General features: G+C 41.5%; 1 long non-coding RNA gene across 1 annotated transcript; it reads right to left on the reverse strand.

Moving 5' to 3' along the window:
- Positions 1-227: 227 nt before the first annotated feature.
- On the reverse strand, positions 228-19,023 carry LOC125382108. Its single transcript, XR_007222325.1, has 3 exons — positions 18,667-19,023; positions 1,442-1,641; positions 228-1,082 (listed from the first exon to the last, which is right to left on the reverse strand). It is a non-coding gene; the product is annotated as an uncharacterized LOC125382108 (long non-coding RNA).
- Positions 19,024-21,930: the final 2,907 nt, after the last annotated feature.

The raw sequence follows: 21,930 nt of genomic DNA on the forward strand, positions 1-21,930 counted from the left end.
ATTTATGAAAAGCACATTTATTGGTGTCTTTTTAAGTAATTAATCTTTTAAACTTAGATGCATAGTATGAAAATATTTAAATAATGTTCGAGTATATTTTCAACAGTGACAACCAATAATTACTATCAAAGAAATATACATCTCAATGTTGAATGTTGCCAATTTTAAAACTCTAAAACCTGTCTTTAAATGATTTGTTAAAAAAACACCATCCACAAAAAAATAAATATCAGGCAACAATCAGACATCCTGGATGTCGGGAAAATATTGGGTGTAGAAAAAATACAATTGTTTGTCTCCGTTTCATTTAAAATGACTTGTTTTGAAGCATTAACTCAAGAAATACCCCGCAACCAGAGAAACACCCCCGTCACTTGACCTGCTTTAGATGCCTGACGCAATTCCCTGTCTTATTCCCGTGTTTCTTTACGTGAACTCTTGTCTTTCCTTTGCATGTGTTTGTGACGGTTGCCACCGTTGGGGAAGGACACGTTCACCTTTTCGTGAACACCTGGTATCATCAGAATCTGATGCTGATGCTTATGATATTGCCAGGATCATACAATTGATACTGCCTTCAACACATATTTCATATGATTATGGAAAAGTTCTTTTCGTTCTTAATGGACTTACAGCAACACGTATTGGTGAGGTATTGATGCGTTGAAAATATATTGAGGTTTTTGGGAAGCGTTTTACCAGCATTTGAACATGAGCAAGTCTTTGACTCAAATTTGATGTTGATAGAAACAGAAGACACATGCAGTAAATATTCATAGACTTGCCCATGTGTGCTTGGTTGTTTAAAAAAGAAACTACCTTATATTCATCCATGGTCCTTATTATATCCGTCACTGACGTTGTCTGCTAACACCCGATTGAATTTACTTGTAAAATACTGCAAAACCTCTGATCGTATTTGCAGCGTCCGCTCAAAACCGAGCAATTCCGTGTACACACGTGAGCCTGCTGGATGATCAAAATATCATGTGTGTTCCACCCAGAGCTGCCACCGAGGCCCCGCCCAACAACACCAGCAGTGCTCGAGCTGCCAGGGTGGGGGGTGGTCAGTGTGGTCGTCACTGTGAACAGAGAGCAAACACTGATGGAAATGGTGGAACTGGGTATGTGTCTTGGCTAACATATAGTCCCTGAAATAATGTTATGAATGATGTTAAATAAACTTAATTATACAACTATAATCAAAATAATTAATCATGTTTTTAATGGACTTACAGCAACACTTATTGGTGAGGTAATGATGTGTTGAAAATATATTGAGGTTTTCGGGAAGCGTTTTACTAGCATTTGAACATGAACACGTCTTTGACTCAAATTTGATGTTCATAGGAACAGTACAAACATGGCGTTAAAGTTATTTTGGCGTCGTAGACTTGTCCATAGTTAGATTTTTTTTAAAAAGAATAAACTTGTAAATTACTGCAAAACCTCTGATCTTATTTTCAGTTCTTCCATGGCATCAGCGTCCCCTCACAACCGAACAGTTCAGTGTACACACGAGAGTCTGCTGGATGATCAAAATATCATCTGTGTTCCGGCCAGAGCTGCCACCGAGGCCCCGCCCAACATCACCAGCAGTGCTCGAGCTGCCAGGGTGGGGGGTGATCAGTGTGGCCGTCACTGTGAACAGAGAGCAAACACTGATGGAGTTGGGTATGTGTCTTGGCTAACATATTGCCCCTCAAATAAAGTTTTGAATGACGTTGAATAATCTTAATTATACAAGGGAACCCTCGAGTATGAGGGAGCCCTAAATGTTCTTAATGTCTGGAGTTGAAAAGTCGATGATTAATACAGACCGGTAGGACTAAGAAGGGGATGAGAGTGGGATGTGTTATTAGATATATGCTGTACGGGCTTCAAGAGAGATTAGACCTACGGGTATCAGGTGTGGAAGCGCAGTGTTGAAACCTAAGTGCATCTGCAACATTAATGGTTTAATAGTATTTCCCTTATCGAGAATGTACAAGATCTGACCGTTTAGTGTTAGATTACAGTAAATGTGCGGAACGAGACAAAGTAATACGTATTACAATTCTGACGATCGCGAGTGACCGACGGAAGAGACAGAAACCGAACGACGCTAAAGGTCTGTTTACTGATTTACAGACAAACAGCAGAACGGCATCCCATCCAGTGTTCACAGGAAACGGAAATGGACGTTCACATCACGTGCTCGGGAAGCTAGAGTGGACGGGAGTCAATTATTTCAGTAGAGGGACCACCGGCCCATTATACAATACATGATATCAGAGTTAGACAATTTCAGCTCTGATGAGAAAGTTATTACGCTTTTTTAAAGCAAGAAATATAAATTTAGTTAAAGCATTAATTATGCATGGGGTTTAGATGTACAGAGTGTGACAAATTTATCAAAAGTTACATTTGTGTAAAAATAATAAGGTAGAACCTTACGTCTCAAACTGTCATAGTATGGACATTGTAAACAAAAATGATATTCAGATTCCACTTCAGGTCTTACACAAAATGGACATAGTCTCTTAGCTCTAGGTGTATTGTACTTCCTTCTATTTTCAATTAGCAAAGTATAACCAGGACAACCTAATTTACCCAAAGCAATAGGTAGGCACTTACTGAAATACAATCTAGATAACTCTAAATACATAATATTGCTTAATACAAGAATAAAAAGAAACTTTTGAATAAGTTCTTAGACTGCTAGACCACTGTTGGTTATCTATATCAATACATCTTGTTTTAAGGTTATCAATAAAACCAATATTTATTGGTTTACTTCTTGACTAGTCCAAACATGGCCAAAACCATATGAATTAAAGAATTTGTTTTACTTTTAGTGCCCAGCAATTTATTCCTTTTTCTGCCAGATTGTATTGATATGATAAGCATGGCTAAGGATTATATTAGTTTTTCGAGAAACAAGTCGGAGCCAATATTTGACAATACGAACATGTTGATTAAGTTTAAGTGAATAACGTCCAAGCTCACCACGAGCAACTATATTGGGGACAAATCTCCCATATTGTAAAATATTCTTACAGAATCTATCATGTACATTGATGACATCTTGAGGCGGGCGAAAGCCCCATATCTCTGAGCCGTAGAGAAAAACAGGTAGTATTTTGACATCGAATGCCTGTAAAAGTACATTATAAGGAAGTTTCATAAAATACCCTGAGCCTGATTTTAAAGCGAGAAGATATTTCGTCGCTTATGGAGCTAGTGTTTTCTGTGTAAAGTACCAACTACCAGATGATGAAAGATGAACACCTAAATATTTATAAGTAGGAACAATTTATATTATGTCAGTACCAAACCAAAACTTTTCATATCTTCTGAGACGACCACTACGTCTAAATACAATAACTTTACTTTTGCTTATATAAATAGACAACTTCCATTTCTGACAATAAATCTTCATTTTGTCGAGGCGTCTTTGCAACCCCACTACTGTACTATCGAATGAGGCCATATCATCTGCAAACATTAGAATAAAAAGTTCAATCATTCCTAATTGGATATTACGATGCCCGTCTGAATTAAGAAAATCAACACTATCATTTACAAACAATGAAAACAGATAGGGATATAACTCACATCCCTGTCGTACACCTGACTAGCCACCGTTAACAAATATACAAGATTTAACGTTTTCATACATATTTTTAAGTATTCGAAATATTTTACCATCAAAGCATTGATAACATACACATTATCAGATGTTCTAAATCCTTTTTCTAAACCCTGCCTGCTCAGGTACTAAAAAACTATCTTGATCTGCGCAATCGTATAAACGTTTACACATTATCTTAGCAAAAAATTTTCCCTGAACACTCAAGTAAAGAGATAGGTCTATAATCAGAAGGGTTGTTTCTACTGCCTCTTTTCATAGAGGAATAATTACACCTAGTTACCAGGCTTTAGGATAAACACCAGTATTTAAAATGAGATAAAATAGTGAAAGTAACATTTCAATACATATGTTAGGGGCATTTTAAAAACATTCTATTGATATCCCATTATAACCAGGGGATTTACCATTTTTCATATCATTTATAGCATCAACTATTTCGCTGTGAGTTATATCTATATCAACTTCACTGTTTATATCAATATTATCTTCAATAGTAGAATCAGACAAGGATAACACAAAATGGTTTATGTAATTATAAAAGTCTTGCTGTTCTTCGGATGGGTAGTGAGGGTGGGAGTAGACATGGGGATGGACAGTGATCGGGTCAGAGAGGAGCCACTGTTTCATATCAATCTATGTGCACAATGACAATCAAAACCTGTTTCCTTCAATTGTTTCAGACAGTGGGTCAGTACTGAAATATGATGGAACATTCTGTAGTAGAATATAAGATCGTGTTTGTTTGTTTTTATACCAATACAGTTTTTGAATATTGTCTACAGTTTAATACGTGAAATAATGTATGACCTATTTCATCTGAAAACGTGATTTACTTGTTAAATGTTGAGTTTTACACATGTTGATCATATTGTGCATTTAAATATGTTAATACAAATTTGCATCTTTTCAGTATATACGTCTGTTTTGAATGCCTACGAAAGGCCACACGTGACATCCGATATCGTAGCTTTTCGCGTGTATATATTTAGTGAGCCTCGTCAGAATAGAGGTGAACATTGGAGTCGAACTTACACTCACTGGATTCTAGTAGTAGTTGTTGTTGTCGCAGTTGCAGAAGTAGTAGTAGTAGTAGTAGTAGTAGTAGCAACAGCAGTAGTAGTAACAGTAGTAGTAGCAGTAGTAGTAGGAGTATTAGTAGTATTAGTATTAGTAGTAGTTTTAGCATTAGTAGTAGTAGTAGTAATAGTAGTAGTAGTAGAAGGAGTAGTGGTAGTAGTAGTAGTAGTAGGGTTTAACGTGCATGCACGTGTGTGTATGTGTGTGTGTGTGTGGTGTGGTGTGTGTTAGTGTGCGAAAATGTGTGCTAGTTTAGAATAATGCCGGTCTTATAGTGCCAGACCACTGAGATACCATATCGCAGTTATACATGAATACTCAGAACATTATACTGACTACGACCCGACCAGTCCTTAAACGTCTTTTGGTATGATGTGACCTTGCGTTCTCTGGGCAGACCCTCTATCAACTAGAACAGGGGACGGTCCTGATATCTTAACCTGTTGTGGAACATTCGATAACTTGATCAACCTTGGGCACAAGTAAACCTACATCAGTCTACAGGGAAGGGATGAGGGTGTGAGTGAGTGAGCGTGTTTTTAAGCCGTGTTCTCTTCAAAGAATCAAGGTGTATTTCATGGCGAAGGTGGAGACTGTCATTGCAGTCAGTTCCTCTTCCACAGTAGGTCTGTCGACAAGCCTTGACGTCATATTCTGTGAGGTCCTGAGGCATCGCGTCTTTCTGAGCGTCAGCGCTGTAGGCCTCGCTGAAGTCGTACACATACTCATCCAGATGCTCCACGTCTCAAATGTCGCCTGCGTGAAAACAATGTGCAGACTATCTCACAGACTTTGATCATTGATGCAGACAAATTCATATTTGAAATTCGCTTTTGACATGCATCAACCAAGTCAACGAGTCTGACCACCCTATCCCGTTAGTTGCTTTTTACCACAAGCATAGTCACCTTTTACGGCAAGAATGGGTTTCTGAAGACCTATTTTACCCCGGATCTTCATAGGTCCCCTTTTAGAAATACTGGCTCCGCCCCTGTGGAGGAAAGCACGAAGTGATGCACGTCTTTGACGTTTACTATTTTGATGAAACCCTGTAGCCATGACCAAGCCCAGAAACAATCATGGCGACCTGGGATTCTAACCCACGATCATAGGTTTCTGGCATGTACCTGGAACACAGGCCATCACAGAGGTGATTTGTATCTGTATTCACACTGTCAGTTACTTGTGAGACACTCCCCTGATAGCTTTCATGTCCGTGTGTTGTTATTGGTGGATAATCTGAGTGAAAAGCAATACGACAATCTCCGTGTGTTGTTATTAGTGGATAATCTGAGTTAAATGCAATACGACCATCTCAGTGTGTTGTAATTGGTGGAGAATCGGAGTGAAACACAATACGACCATCTCCATGTGTTATAATTAAACGAAAATCTGAGTGAAACACAATACGACCATCTCAGTGTGTTGTTTTTAGTGGAGAATCTGAGTGAAACGCAATACGACCATCTCCATGTGTTGTTATTAGTGGAGAATCTGAGTGAATTGCAATACGACCATCTCAGTGTGTTGTTATTTGTCGAGAATCTGAGTGAAACGCAATACGACCATCTCAGTGTGTTGTTTATTAATGTAAAATCTGAGTGAAACACAATACGACCATCTCCATGTGTTGTTATTAGTGGATAATCTGAGTGAAATGCAATACGACCATCTCAGTGTGTTGTTATTGGTGGAGAATCAGAGTGAAATGCAATACGACCATCTTCATGTGTTATTATTAATGGAAAATCTGAGTGAAACACAATACGACCATCTCCATGTGTTGTTATTAGTGGATAATCTGAGTGAATTGCAATACGACCATCTCAGTGTGTTGTTATTGGTCGAGAATCTGAGTGAAACGCAATACGACCATCTTCATGTGTTATTATTAATGGAAAATCTGAGTGAAACACAATACGACCATCTCCATGTGTTGTTATTAGTGGATAATCTGAGTGAATTGCAATACGACCATCTCAGTGTGTTGTTATTGGTCGAGAATCTGAGTTAAACGCAATACGACCATCTTCATGTGTTATTATTAATGGAAAATCTGAGTGAAACACAATACGACCATCTCCATGTGTTGTTATTAGTGGATAATCTGAGTGAATTGCAATACGACCATCTCAGTGTGTTGTTATTGGTCGAGAATCTGAGTGAAACGCAATACGACCATCTCACTGTGTTGTTATTAATGTAAAATCTGAGTGAAACACAATACGACCATCCCACTGTGTTGTTATTATTGGAGAATCTGAGTGAAACACAATATGACCATCTCCATGTGTTGTTATTGGTGGAGAATCGGAGTGAAACACAATACAACAATCTCACTGTGTTGTTATTAGTGGAGAATCTGTGTATAACACAATATGACTATCTCAGTGAATTTTATTTGTGAAGAATCTGAGTGAAACACAATATGACCATCTCAGTAAGTTTTGTTTGTGGAGAATCTGAGTGAAACACAATATGACCATCTCAGTAAGTTTTGTTTGTGGAGAATCTGAGTGAAACACAATAGGACCATCTCAGTAAGTTTTGTTTGTGGAGAATCTGAGTGAAACACAATACTACCATCTCAGTAAGTTTTGTTTGTGGAGAATCTGAGTGAAAAACAATATGACCATCTCCGTGTGTTGTTATTAGTGGAGAATCGAGTGAAAGACAATACGACTATCTCAGTGTGTTGATATTTGTGGAGAATCTGAGTGAAACGCAATACGACCATCTCAGTGTGTTGATATTTGTGGAGAATCTGAGTGAAACACAATATGACCATCTCAGTGTGTTGTTATTAGTGGAGAATCTGAGTGAAACGCAATACGACCATCTCAGTGTGTTGATATTTGTGGAGAATCTGAGTGAAACACAATATGACCATCTCAGTAAGTTTTATTTGTGGAGAATCTGTGTAAAACACAATATGACCATCTCAGTAAGCTTTTTGTGTGGAGAATCTGAGTGAAACGCAATACGACCATCTCACTGTGTTGTTATTAGTGGAGAATCGAGTGAAACACAATACGACTATCTAAGTGTGTTGTTATTGGTTGAGAATCTGAGTGAAACAAAATACGACCATCTCAGTGTGTTGATATTTGTGGAGAATCTGAGTGAAACACAATATGACCATCTCAGTGTGTTGTTATTAGTGGAGAATCTGAGTGAAACGCAATACGACCATCTCAGTGTGTTGATATTTGTGGAGAATCTGAGTGAAACACAATATGACCATCTCAGTAAGTTTTATTTGTGGAGAATCTGTGTAAAACACAATATGACCATCTCAGTAAGCTTTGTGTGTGGAGAATCTGAGTGAAACGCAATACGACCATCTCACTGTGTTGTTATTAATGTAAAATCTGAGTGAAACACAATACGACCATCCCACTGTGTTGTTATTATTGGAGAATCTGAGTGAAACACAATATGACCATCTCCATGTGTTGTTATTGGTGGAGAATCGGAGTGAAACACAATACAACAATCTCACTGTGTTGTTATTAGTGGAGAATCTGTGTATAACACAATATGACCATCTCAGTGAATTTTATTTGTGAAGAATCTGAGTGAAACACAATAGGACCATCTCAGTAAGTTTTGTTTGTCGAGAAGCTGTGTAAAACACAATATGACCATCTCAGTAAGCTTTGTGTGTGGAGAATCTGAGTGAAACACAATTCTACCATCTCAGTAGGTTTTGTTTGTGGAGAATCTGAGTGAAACACAATACGACAATCTCAGTAAGTTTTGTTTGTGGAGAATCTGAGTGAAACACAATACGACCATCTCAGTTAATTTTATTTGTGGAGAATCTGAGTGAAACACAATATGACCATCTCAGTGTGTTGTTATTAGTGGGGAATCTGAGTGAAACAAAATACGACCATCTCAGTAAGTTTTGTTTGTGGAGAATCTGAGTGAAACACAATACGAACATCTCAGTAAGTTCTGTTTGTGGAGAATCTGAGTGAAACACAAGACGACCATCTCAGTAAGTTTTGTTTGTGGAGAATCTGAGTGAAACACAATACGACCATCTCAGTAAGTTTTGTTTGTGGAGAATTTGAGTGAAACACAATACGACCATCTCAGTAAGTTTTGTTTGTGGAGAATCTGAGTGAAACACAATAGGACCATCTCAGTGTGTTGTTATTAAAGTATAATAGGAGAATTTGAGTGAAACACAATATGACCATCTCAGTGTGTTGTTATTATTGGAGAATTTGAGTGAAACACAATATGACCATCTCAGTGTGATGTGTATTTATTTAGTGTTAGCTTCAATTAATCCATTGCTAATCACGTATCAGCCAATTATCTGTTGGCCTCCCTTGTTAAGTTTCCTTCTGTTGTCTGATCACTTTTGTTGTCCTCACCGGTACATATAGGTTCTATGCCCAATATCATTTATTCACCTGACGAAGGAATGAGTATATTCTCCGAAACGTCGTGTTATTCACAATAAAGCAGTTGAACTTCTATGCTGCAAAAAGACTTGACTCTGGTTGCCAGGTGTTTTTGTCTGCATCTAAATGTCATCTTAAGAAGCTTTTCCGAATTCAGTATAAAGCTCTGAGAACATGCACAGGGGCCTATGCAACAACTCCAATATTCATCTTTTTAAGTTGAGTGTTCAGAGTTGCCTCTTCCCCATCATAGACAACGGGTTTCTTTGAAATTCTTCTTTGACATGAAAACAAAGGGAAAGAGCCATGGAGTCACGGAGATTGTGAATGACTGTGTGGAATGTTTGACTGATCTCACAGCAAAACTCTGTTTGGGTAGAACTTACGGAGATTAGCTGCTCAGCATAGTCTTTACAATTGTAACCCAGTTGGGGTTTCTGCTCGCCTGTCACGTTACTGGGGCCTTTGTTCCGCCTGGCACGTCACTATGGCTTCCACTCCGCCTGGCACGTCACGGTGGCCTCTGCTCCGACTGTCACGTCACGGTGGCTTCTGTTCCGCCTGTCACGTCACTGTGGTTTCTGTTCCGCCTGTCACGTCACTGTGGCCTCTGTTCCGCCTGTCACGTCACGGTGGCTTCTGTTCCGCCTGTCACGTCACGGTGGCTTCTGTGCCGCCTGTCACGTCACTGTGGTTTCTGTTCCGCCTGTCACGTCACTGTGGCCTCTATTCCGCCTGTCACATCACTGTGACCTCTGTTCCGCCTGTCACGTCACGGTGGCTTCTGTTCCGCCTGTCACGTCACGGTGGCTTCTGTTCCGCCTGTCACGTCACTGTGGCTTCTGATCCGCCTGTCACGTCACTGTGGCCTCTGATCCGCCTGTCACGTCACTGTGACTTATGTTCTGCCTGTCACGTCACTGTGGCCTCTGCTCCACCTGTCACGTCACTGTGGCTTCTGTTCCGCCTGTCACGTCACTGTGGCTTCTGCTCCGCCTGTCACGTCACTGTGGCCTCTACTCCGCCTGTCACGTCACTGTGACTTATGTTCTGCCTGTCACGTCACTGTGGCCTCTGATCCGCCTGTCACGTCACTGTGGCCTCTGATCCGCCTGTCACGTCACTGTGACTTATGTTCTGCCTGTCACGTCACTGTGGCCTCTGATCCGCCTGTCACGTCACTGTGGCTTCTGTTCCGCCTGTCACGTCACTGTGGCTTCTGCTCCGCCTGTCACGTCACTGTGGCCTCTGATCCGCCTGTCACGTCACTGTGACTTATGTTCTGCCTGTCACGTCACTGTGGCCTCTGATCCACCTGTCACGTCACTGTGACTTATGTTCTGCCTGTCACGTCACTGTGGCTTCTGATCCGCCTGTCACGTCACTGTGGCCTCTGATCCGCCTGTCACGTCACTGTGACTTATGTTCTGCCTGTCACGTTACTGTGGCCTCTGCTCCACCTGTCACGTCACTGTGACTTATGTTCTGCCTGTCACGTCACTGTGGCCTCTGATCCGCCTGTCACGTCACTGTGACTTATGTTCTGCCTGTCACGTCACTGTGGCCTCTGCTCCACCTGTCACGTCACTGTGACTTATGTTCTGCCTGTCACGTCACTGTGGCCTCTGGTCCGCCTGTCACGTCATTGTGACTTATGTTCTGCCTGTCACGTCACTGTGGCTTCTGCTCCTCCTGTCACGTCACTGTGGCCTCTGATCCGCCTGTCACGTCACTGTGACTTATGTTCTGCCTGTCACGTCACTGTGGCCTCTGCTCCACCTGTCACGTCACTGTGACTTATGTTCTGCCTGTCACGTCACTGTGGCTTCTGCTCCGCCTGTCACGTCACTGTGGCCTCTGATCCGCCTGTCACGTCACTGTGACTTATGTTCTGCCTGTCACGTCACTGTGGCCTCTGCTCCGCCTGTCACGTCACTGTGGCCTCTGCTCCGCCTGTCACGTCACTGTGGCTTCTGTTCCGCCTGTCACGTCACTGTGGCTTCTGCTCCGCCTGTCACGTCACTGTGGCTTCTGTTCCGCCTGTCACGTCACTGTGGCTTCTGCTCCGCCCGTCACGTCACTGTGGCTTCTGTTCCGCCTGTCACGTCACTGTGACTTATGTTCTGCCTGTCACGTCACTGTGGCTTCTGCTCCGCCTGTCACGTCACTGTGGCCTCTACTCCGCCTGTCACGTCACTGTGACTTATGTTCTGCCTGTCACGTCACTGTGGCCTCTGATCCGCCTGTCACGTCACTGTGGCTTCTGTTCCGCCTGTCACGTCACTGTGGCTTCTGCTCCGCCTGTCACGTCACTGTGGCCTCTGATCCGCCTGTCACGTCACTGTGACTTATGTTCTGCCTGTCACGTCACTGTGGCCTCTGATCCACCTGTCACGTCACTGTGACTTATGTTCTGCCTGTCACGTCACTGTGGCTTCTGATCCGCCTGTCACGTCACTGTGACTTATGTTCTGCCTGTCACGTCACTGTGGCCTCTGCTCCACCTGTCACGTCACTGTGACTTATGTTCTGCCTGTCACGTCACTGTAGCCTCTGATCCGCCTGTCACGTCACTGTGACTTATGTTCTGCCTGTCACGTCACTGTGGCCTCTGCTCCACCTGTCACGTCACTGTGACTTATGTTCTGCCTGTCACGTCACTGTGGCCTCTGGTCCGCCTGTCACGTCATTGTGACTTATGTTCTGCCTGTCACGTCACTGTGGCTTCTGCTCCTCCTGTCACGTCACTGTGGCCTCTGATCCGCCTGTCACGTCACTGTGACTTATGTTCTGCCTGTCACGTCACTGTGGCCTCTGCTCCACCTGTCACGTCACTGTGACTTATGTTCTGCCTGTCACGTCACTGTGGCCTCTGATCCGCCTGTCACGTCACTGTGACTTATGTTCTGCCTGTCACGTCACTGTGGCTTCTGCTCCGCCTGTCACGTCACTGTGGCCTCTGATCCGCCTGTCACGTCACTGTGACTTATGTTCTGCCTGTCACGTCACTGTGGCCTCTGCTCCGCCTGTCACGTCACTGTGGCCTCTGCTCCGCCTGTCACGTCACTGTGGCTTCTGTTCCGCCTGTCACGTCACTGTGGCTTCTGCTCCGCCTGTCACGTCACTGTGGCTTCTGTTCCGCCTGTCACGTCACTGTGGCTTCTGCTCCGCCCGTCACGTCACTGTGGCTTCTGTTCCGCCTGTCACGTCACTGTGACTTATGTTCTGCCTGTCACGTCACTGTGGCTTCTGCTCCGCCTGTCACGTCACTGTGGCCTCTGATCCGCCTGTCACGTCACTGTGACTTATGTTCTGCCTGTCACGTCACTGTGGCCTCTGATCCGCCTGTCACGTCACTGTGGCTTCTGCTCCGCCTGTCACGTCACTGTGGCTTCTGTTCCGCCTGTCACGTCACTGTGGCTTCTGTTCCGCCTGTCACGTCACTGTGGCTTCTGCTCCGCCCGTCACGTCACTGTGGCTTCTGCTCCGCCTGTCACGTCACTATGGTTTCCGAACAGACGCTCGTGCAAATGGTACCCAGAGATGACATTGCTTATGAGATATTACAATTGGATAGATTTCTAAACACGAAGTTCATTCCATGCGATATTGTATGGGTTCCAACGCTTGTTGGAATACATGGGGATGTGATCGAGAATCAGTTGGCTAAATCTGGATTACAAAATCCGGAAGTTGATTTTTCTATTAGCCTTTAAGATTTTGTAACTGTTTTATCGAAATCTATTTCAAGGAATAGGCAACAATTGTGGGACGCTTGTACATGTGTACAAACTTACACCATCTTTAAAACCTGGCCGACCGTCTCCGTGGTCTAGTGGTAGTGCGTCTGTCCGGACAAATGTATTTCAAGGAATTGACAACACTTGTGGGATGCTGGTACATGTGTACAAACTTAGACCATCTTTAAATTCTGGTAGACCGCCTTTGTTGTTGAGTGCTGAAGGTCGTTCGTGCGACCCCCAGCCACGTCATACCAAAAGATTTTGTTACCCCGCCCTGGGTACAATAGGGACAGCTCGGCTCAACTCGACATAGTCTACGCCAGGGAGATATATACCGCTATTTGCAATCAAAGATACCGCGTGCAGTATAGGCAAACAGAGGCGAGCAGTCAATCGTACTTCATAAATGATTTGGGGAAGACATTCCTAATTTAGAGGATTATAACTGAAAGGAACAGGAAGTCAACGTAAGTTACATTTTACATAAATATCTTCATTGTTTAAGTCAATCATTTTCACTAGTGTAGTTGTATTGTCAATATTATCGTGTTGTAATTGTATTAACAATGTGGATTAGCCAATAATTAGATATATTGTGCCTACGCATTGAGAGCATCGTAAAATAGATGTTCAAACTCCCACAAAACCATAAGTCGTCCTGTTGAGAACAATAACAATAACATTTAAAGCTTAAATATATTTACTGAACTAAAAAAAAACATATAACGCCAAAGACCAGCGACGGAAGTTTACTAGAAAAAGCAAGGTTGATACGAAGATGGCAGTGAAATTAAGTTAAGAGTGGAAAAAGAAACGAACCATAAAAAGAAAAGATCCGTAAATTATACACCGTGTTGTAAAATATACAACATTGTGAAACTGACAACATAGGTAAGATTTGACATCATATATGTCGATGAAACTTGGGTGAAAAAGAGCCTTGCAACAGACTACATATGTCTTTAATATGATCGTTGACACTTTGATGCCCGGGAAAGGGCAACGTCTTATCATTTTACATGCTGGTACTTCTGAAACGGCGACTATGCCTGTCGTAAGAGGCGACTAACGGGATCGGATGGTCAGGCTCGCTGACTTGGTTGATGCATGTCATTGTGTCCCAACTGCGTGGATCGAAGCTCATGATATCCATCACTGGATTGTCGAATTACTCCAATATGCTGGCGATAAATTTAAAGCTGTAAATAGAACTTGATCATATGATAAATTAAGACAACCTCCATGGTTCGACTGTTTATGTGCCAAGAGAAATAAATAAAAATGTTTACATTTTCTAAGGAACTACAGATCTGGAGCAAATTAAGAAAATTACCAGACAGCAAAGAAGATATACCGTAAATTGTGTTATGAAAAGAAAAACAGCTTTAAAATGTCTGTCGTTCACGATATTGAATCTGCTGTACAGTCAAACGACTGTAAAATGTTCTAGAGAAAGATGAAATCCTTGCTGCGCTCTAGCAGTGTTCACAACAGTGTAACAAGTTCTGATTGGTACAACTACTTCAAATAATTGCTAAATATCAAAGATACAAAACCACATAGTGATTTTAATGTAAATATGATCAAGTTTATTATCAAACATGATTATGATAACTGTGACTTTTGTAATACTACAGATATACTGTCAGAAGCCATATTGGCCTTTAAGGGCAGCTATTAGAAGTTTAAAGTCTGGTAAAGCACCTGGTATTGACGGTGTTCTTTCTGAATTTTACAAAAATGCTCTTTCCATTGTGTCATATTTAAATATACTTTATAATTCTGTATTTGATCATGGCGAATTTCCAGATGAGTGGAATATAGGAATGATTGACCCACTGTATGCAAAAGGTGACGCTCGAAATCCGGATAATTTCAGGGGAATTTCGCTTTTAAATATTGTTAGTTATTGTTATTGTTATTGTTATTTTTGGTTAAATTTTCACTTCAGTACTGGAACTGAGAATACGAAACTTGAGCAAAGTTAATGATATGCTACACGAAGCCCAGGCGGGATTTAGAAATGATTATTTCACTACTGATCATTTGTTTGTTCTTCAATCCCTCTGTCAGAAATATCTTAGAAAATCAAACCACATATTTTATGCCTGTTTCATAGACTTTAGAAAAGCCTTCGACTATGTAGATAGAAATAAGTTGTTATACGTGTTATTAAATAGAGGTCCTTATGGTAAAATGTTTATTATCCTTAGAAACATGTAGGACATTAAAAAGCATGTGTGAGGGTTGAAGATGTGAAACAAGTCTTTTTAACACAACAAGTGGTGTGAGACAAGGATGCATGTTGAGTCCTGTTCTTTTTATACTTTTTATAAACGTGTTTGTACGTGAAATGGAGATTCTTGGGCTAAGAGGCATATTTGTGAAAGATAGTTTTTGATGAAATCATGTTATTATTAATTGCTGATGATGTCCCTCTTATTTATGATTCTGTAATTGGACTGCAGAGAAAACTAGATACTTTAGGCTCTTATCTTGACAAATTGGGCCTTGAAGTTAATTTAGATAAGACAAAAGTCATAATTTTTAGAAAGAGTGGTTATCTGAGGAAAGCTGAGAAATGGTTGTATAAAGGTTTGCAAGTTGAATTTGTATCATATTTCAAATACCTTGGTCTACTATTCTCTTCGAGGCTTGTTATTGACTAAAGCATGTGATACACTAGCTATTCAAGCAAGGAAAGCGACTTTTCCTGTGTTGAATATGATAAAGAATTTCCCATCTCTCCCATTTTCTACTGCTGCTAAAATATTTGATTTAAAGAATAGAAGCATTGAAAAGGTTCAGAGTAATTTCTTTAAAAGAGTTCTTTCCGTTGGTAAAAGAACATCAACAAATCCAATTCTAGGAGAGCTGGGAAGAACATCACTGTGTGTACACTATAACAGTCGTTGTATTAAGTACTGGTGTCAACTGCTTAGATTACATGAAACAAGATATCCGTGTGCCTGTTACCATATGTTAAAAACATTTGACGAAAATGGTCAAACTAACTGGGTTTCTTATATAGAGGCAATTATTGTTTCAAACTGGGTTTTCATATGTGTGGCTGTCTCGGGATTGCGGCGATATGAAATGCTCTATGGTTATATTCAAACAACGATGCAAAGATATAGAATTCCAAAACTGGCACTACAAAATCACTAATTCTTCTTTCCTTGATGTTTATTCATCTTATAAATCACTACTTGAACCAGAAAAAATATCTGTCTACATTAGCATGTGAAAGAGATCTTCTTAGAGCCCAATGTAAATTCTGTTGTTTAAGCCATAATCTAAATGTACAGTAAACTCGATTTAATACAACCACAAAGTCATCGTTAGTTTAAGTATGAAATGTAACCGCCATGAAATAGAAAATGAATACCATTGTTTGTTAATTTGTCCTTTTTATAAAAGTAGTAGAGAAAATTTAATTCCAAAATGTTACCATGTACAACCATCTGTCCCAAAATCCTTCAGTCTTCTATCAACCAGAAATGATTGTGTTATACAAAACCTGCCATTTACCTATGTAAATACAAATGTCAAAAAAGATGAACGAATATTGTAAGAACATTTGTGCATGTGCATAGTATATAGTATTCCTATATTGTATTCTTCTTCTACTGGATTGTCTGGTCCAGACTCGAGTATTAACAGACCGCCGTAATGTAGCTGGAATATTGCTGAGTGCCGTGTTTAACAACAAACAAACAAACAAACAAAACTTCTGAAAGGGTTTAAATAAACGGACATGATTTAGTGTTTGGGGCAAAGTCTGATGATGTTGATTATCATCGCGAAATAAATTGAACGACTTTCATGCAGCTGTGGTTGGTTGGTTGGTTAACGCCGCAGTATTCCAGCTATACGACGGCGGTCTGTAAATAATCAAGTCTGGACCAGACAATCCAGTGATTGACACCATGAGCATCGATCCACGCAATTGGGATCGATGACATGCATCAACCAAGTCAGCGAACCTGACCAACCGATCCCGTTAGTCGCCTTTTACGACAAGCATAGTCGCCTTTTACGGCAAGCATGGGTTGCTGAAGACCTATTCTACCCTGGATCTTCACGGGTTCATGCAGCTGTGGTTCAAATATCAACAACTGCCACATCTATATGACCCATGTCTGATTGTTTCTGGACAATGATAGTTACCATAATCTGAGGATTCCTGAAAGTGTGCCTCCCAATAAGAGCTCAAGAAAAGCTGTCAGGCTGGATGAGCGTGCATTGTGTATGCATCCAAGGATACAAAACCAGTTTAAAATGAGGATATCAATGTTTACAAGACGACATAAGTTTATCAAACAGATAACTGATCACGGCACGTTGTACAAGCTTTAATATGAGTTCATTAGAATGAATAGACCATCATGTATGACAAAATGCTGAAAGACATGTTATTGAAATTGAGCAACAGTATCGCCAGTCAGAGGGTATAGACTTCAGTAAAATCGACCCAGTAATTGGGAATCTTTCTGACATTTCACAGTCCGATTGAAAAAATGTGTCATAGTGTGTCCTGAGATTTTTAGACAATCCCGCGTGCACCTGTTACGAGCGTCGTCAAATGTATAAAACGCTTCTGTATTGTTTCTCGTTACTTGAACTTTATCAATAAACATGAATGAACTTCATTTGGGTAAATATTAAAAATCTAAATTGGTTTGATTATCTTATATAAGGTTGGTTTGTTATAAAGTTGTATCTCTTTTTGCTGTACATGATTTATTTGCTATCTTAGTGTTATGTCGAGGGAAGCTAATTTAAAAGGTTTCCAGAAATACTTTACGTATGTGATATTATACAACCGCTTCATTCAGTAAGTCATAGTTCGTCAACCATCATTATGGCATCCGGTTTTCACAATTATTTTCCATTAAACACACAATCATGTGACGAAAGTTGGTTATTACGAACTAATAATCATACTGTGTCTGTGTTGAGTAGTCATGTAATACTGCGGCATAGTATCACAGTGGGCTAGCACTATAAAATTGGCATTAGTCCGGACTAGTACAAGAAGTCACACACACACGCACGCACGCACGCACGCACGCACACACGCACGCACGCACTCACACTTGCATGCACATACACACACGCGCATGCACGTCACTATTTAAGTGCAATAATCGTATAACGCTACGTTAAACCCCTTTTCACTTCATCTGCAGGTTTATAAACGTTAATCAGGACAGAGAGTTCAGAGTAAAGTCCTTCGTGAGATGCAAGTTAAATGCAATTTTCTCTTTGTGAAAGAACGGAGATATATCAAGGGTGTTTCTCATTCACGTTTACAAATCACAGTACATCGTCAGAATAATATAACGTTATCCTCTGACCCAAAACCTCCATGTTACACATGATTTCTCGCCTATACCGACACCGTTGGTACAACGAGGGGTGTAGAGTGGCCTTGAGTCATGCATGCACCAACCATGTGTGACACACATAATGTCAAATTGTGAAAAACCGGGTACCAAAATGATGGTTCACGGACAATACATGTATAGCGTATCCCAACGAGCATTTCCACCACATTGTTTGTGTCACATGTACTAGTATTTACATTGTTTGTACAACTACATACTTTTACAAATGTACTCATATATCTAATACAAAAATAGCTAAAATATTTTCACATTCACATTTTCATTCACACTAATTCACATAATTTACATAGGATTATAATGCTGGTGCTAATCATGTGTAATGACGAGTGATACACGATGGCCACCATATAGTCAAAGCCAGGACATAGTGTGTAACATCCTACCTGCATTATACCACACGCAATGTCCGGGTAATCCACTGATTATGAGCTCTAGACAACTGTACTTGTTAAATCCAAGGCTTGGCAATATGGTCCAAATTATCGCGAATAACAGCTCACAGCTGACCGAACACATAAAACACAAACACACATGCAGATATATCCAACTGGATTAGACCTGTTACACGACATAGAAGACTACTTGAATATCTGGGCAAGATTATCTGTTCACGGGCCGCAGTTGCATTGCAGGAGTACTGCTGTGTGGCGTCAGGCAACGAACAGACACTGACCTATTTATACAAACTGGGTGTAGCGGGTGCAACTGTTAGAATGACATGCTTTCACTTTTCGCGAACACCTGATATCATCACTGATTTTCAGTGATCCATTGATTTAATTTTTACCGCTATGTTGCTTTGTACGACCAATTAAATCTGTTTCGGTGGATAATCGAGAGTGATTAAACTGTCGATGACGTTTCATATTTTCGGCATACATTTGTTGAACCTTTTGTTCCTCATAGAAAGAGAGTGAGTGAGTAAGTGAGTGAGTATGGTTTTACGCCGCTTTTCGAAATATTCCAGCAATATCACGGCGGGGGACACATGAAATGGCCTTCACACATTGTACCCATATCGGGAATCGAACCTGGGTCTTCGGCGTGACGAGCGAACACTTTAACCACTAGGCTACCCGACCGCCCCTCCGAAATAGAGAACTTTGATTCATAATGATTTCAGTTTCGAACTTGTGGAGAGTACATATTTATGTGGGACAGCTTAGTACTTAAACGTTTGCTCGTCACGCCGAAGACCAGGGTTCGATTCCCAACATGGGTACATTTTGTTGTTTCCCCCAGTGATATTGTTGGGATAATACTGAATGTGTCGAAAAACTCACTCAATCACTCACTCACAAAAAAGAGCTTTTTGTGAGCCATATGATTGTCAGATACCTGTATTTCAAAACTTCAAATCTATATTTCCAAAATTGATATTCGTCTATTGTTAATTAAAATAAAACCCGTCTTATAATCAGCCGTGCTCCTTGGTATATCTGTCCCTAAGTCCATAGTGAATTAACGTGTAAAATACTGCAAAACCTCTGATCGTATTTTCAGTCCTACAATGGCATCAGCGTCCCCTCATAACCGAGCAGTTCAGTGTACAAACGAGAGCCTGCTGGGTGATCAAAATATCATGTGTGTTCCACCCAGAGCTGCCACCAAGGCCCCGCCCAACAACACCAGCAGTGCTCGAGCTGCCAGGGTGGGGGGTGATCAGTGTCAGTGTGAACAGAGAGCAAACACTGATGGAGCTGGGTATGTGTCTTGGCTAACATATAGTCCCTGAAATAAAGTTATGAATGACGTTAAATAAACTTAATTATACAAGGGAACCCTCGAGTATGAGGGAGCCCTAAATGTTCTCAATGTCTGGAGTTGAAAAGGGGATGATTAATACAGGCCGGTAGGGCTGAAAAGGGGTTGAGAGTTGAATGTTTTATTAAATAAACCAACGTGCAAAAGAAACACCACCAAACAACTTTCTGGTCTGAAACAAACCAGAAGAAAAAGTTAGTTATAGTTAATGCTTTATTATATAAAAAAACCCACAATTATTCCAAAACGGTATTTAAAAATGACAACATAAAAGACCACGTACTTAAAGTTTATCACTGCCCAGTATTCCATCACACCCGCAGAATCGACGTCGATCTCTTTTAAAGTCCCGTGCTACACACATGGCTCTATATCGGATGTGACACACTCCAGCAACGATGCAGGCCCTAACACGTCGAACTGAGTACACGAGTCTGCTGACATCCGGATAAGGAATCCTACGCCATTCTTCCTCCAGGGCAATTGCCAAGGCATCCTTTGTCAATGGCGGCTGTTGCCGTTTCCGAATCCTGCGTCCAAGATGGTCCCAGAGCTGCTCTATGGGCGACAGATCCGGCGATCTGGCTTGCTGTCACGTTGTTGGCGTTCAGAAAGTCGCTAGTGACTCGAGCTGTGTGAGGGGTGGCGTTGTCCTGCTGAAACAGCGTCCGTGGGTGTCGTTGCAGGAAAGGCAGTAGCACAGGCCGCAAAACTTCATCAATGTAACGACGTGCAGTAAGATTTCCGTCTTTGATGACCATCTGTCTTCTGTCTCTAGCAGATGCTACCCCAGATCATGACACTACCACCTCCAGAAGGCTCCACTTCTTGGACGCAACAACGTGCCGTCCGTTCACCACGTCGTCGGTAGATTCGAACCCGCCCATCAGACTTGAAGAGCTGATACCTACTTAAGTCGCTGAAGAGCACTCTTCGACACTTATTCTGCTGCCACTGCTGTACAGTTGGTCCTTCTGCCGACTGGGTGTGTAAGGCTCTTTGTGGATGATGACGTCACTCATCGGCCTGTCTGCAGAACTGCAGTTTGCCTGTGACGTGTGACAAGTCTGGCGATGGTGCACTTGAAGCAGCCCATGATCCTGGCAACGTGCTCCTGCGTCCCTCCCATTTGCAGCGTACCGATGGCTCTCTCCCACTGCTCTGCAGTTAGTCGAGGCATGTTTGTTGTTTGTAACGATTTCATTCGATGAGAGAGTACAATCCTGCTCATGTTTTACACGAGAATTTCTTACGGGTAACTTTGTGCACATATTGCATTTTTAGTAATAAAATTCCCTTTTCTCGTGAAGCACGTAAAGCACGTGCACATGTTTACAGGGAAAAGGGAAGTTGCATTCCAGCTATGTGTTACCAAACGTATGGCAAATTTGTTGAAAACTGACGACCTTTATTTATTTGGTGGCGTTTCTTTTGTCCGCTAGTTTATACCCTTCGGCCTTCGAGAGAGAATAGACCCAGCGGTACCAGGTGTGGAGGCACAGTGTTAAAACCTAAATGTGCACCTACAATATTATTGGAACGTGGCAAAGTAATACGTATTACAATGGCAAGTGACCGACAGAAGACGCAGAAACTGAACGACGCTAAAGGTTCTATTTTCTGATTTACAAACAAGGAACGGCAGCACACCCTCCCATCCAGTGTTCTCAGGAGAGCGAAGTGGACCATCACATCCCGTGCTCGGGATGCTAGTGTATACAGGAGTCGGTGTGAGGGTAGGAGTAGGCATGGGGATGGACAGTGGTCGGGTCAGAGAGGAGCCATCGTTTCATATCAATCTTTGTGCACTAAATATGACCATCAATTCAGGTTGACAAATGTCTGAAGGCTGATAATTATCCCATCTTTTTTTTGTCTTTGTC

Source organism: Haliotis rufescens, unplaced genomic scaffold (genome assembly GCF_023055435.1).
Source record: "Haliotis rufescens isolate VD_foot unplaced genomic scaffold, xgHalRufe1.0.p SCAF_2, whole genome shotgun sequence".
In the NCBI taxonomy this organism is placed as follows: domain Eukaryota; kingdom Metazoa; phylum Mollusca; class Gastropoda; order Lepetellida; family Haliotidae; genus Haliotis; species Haliotis rufescens.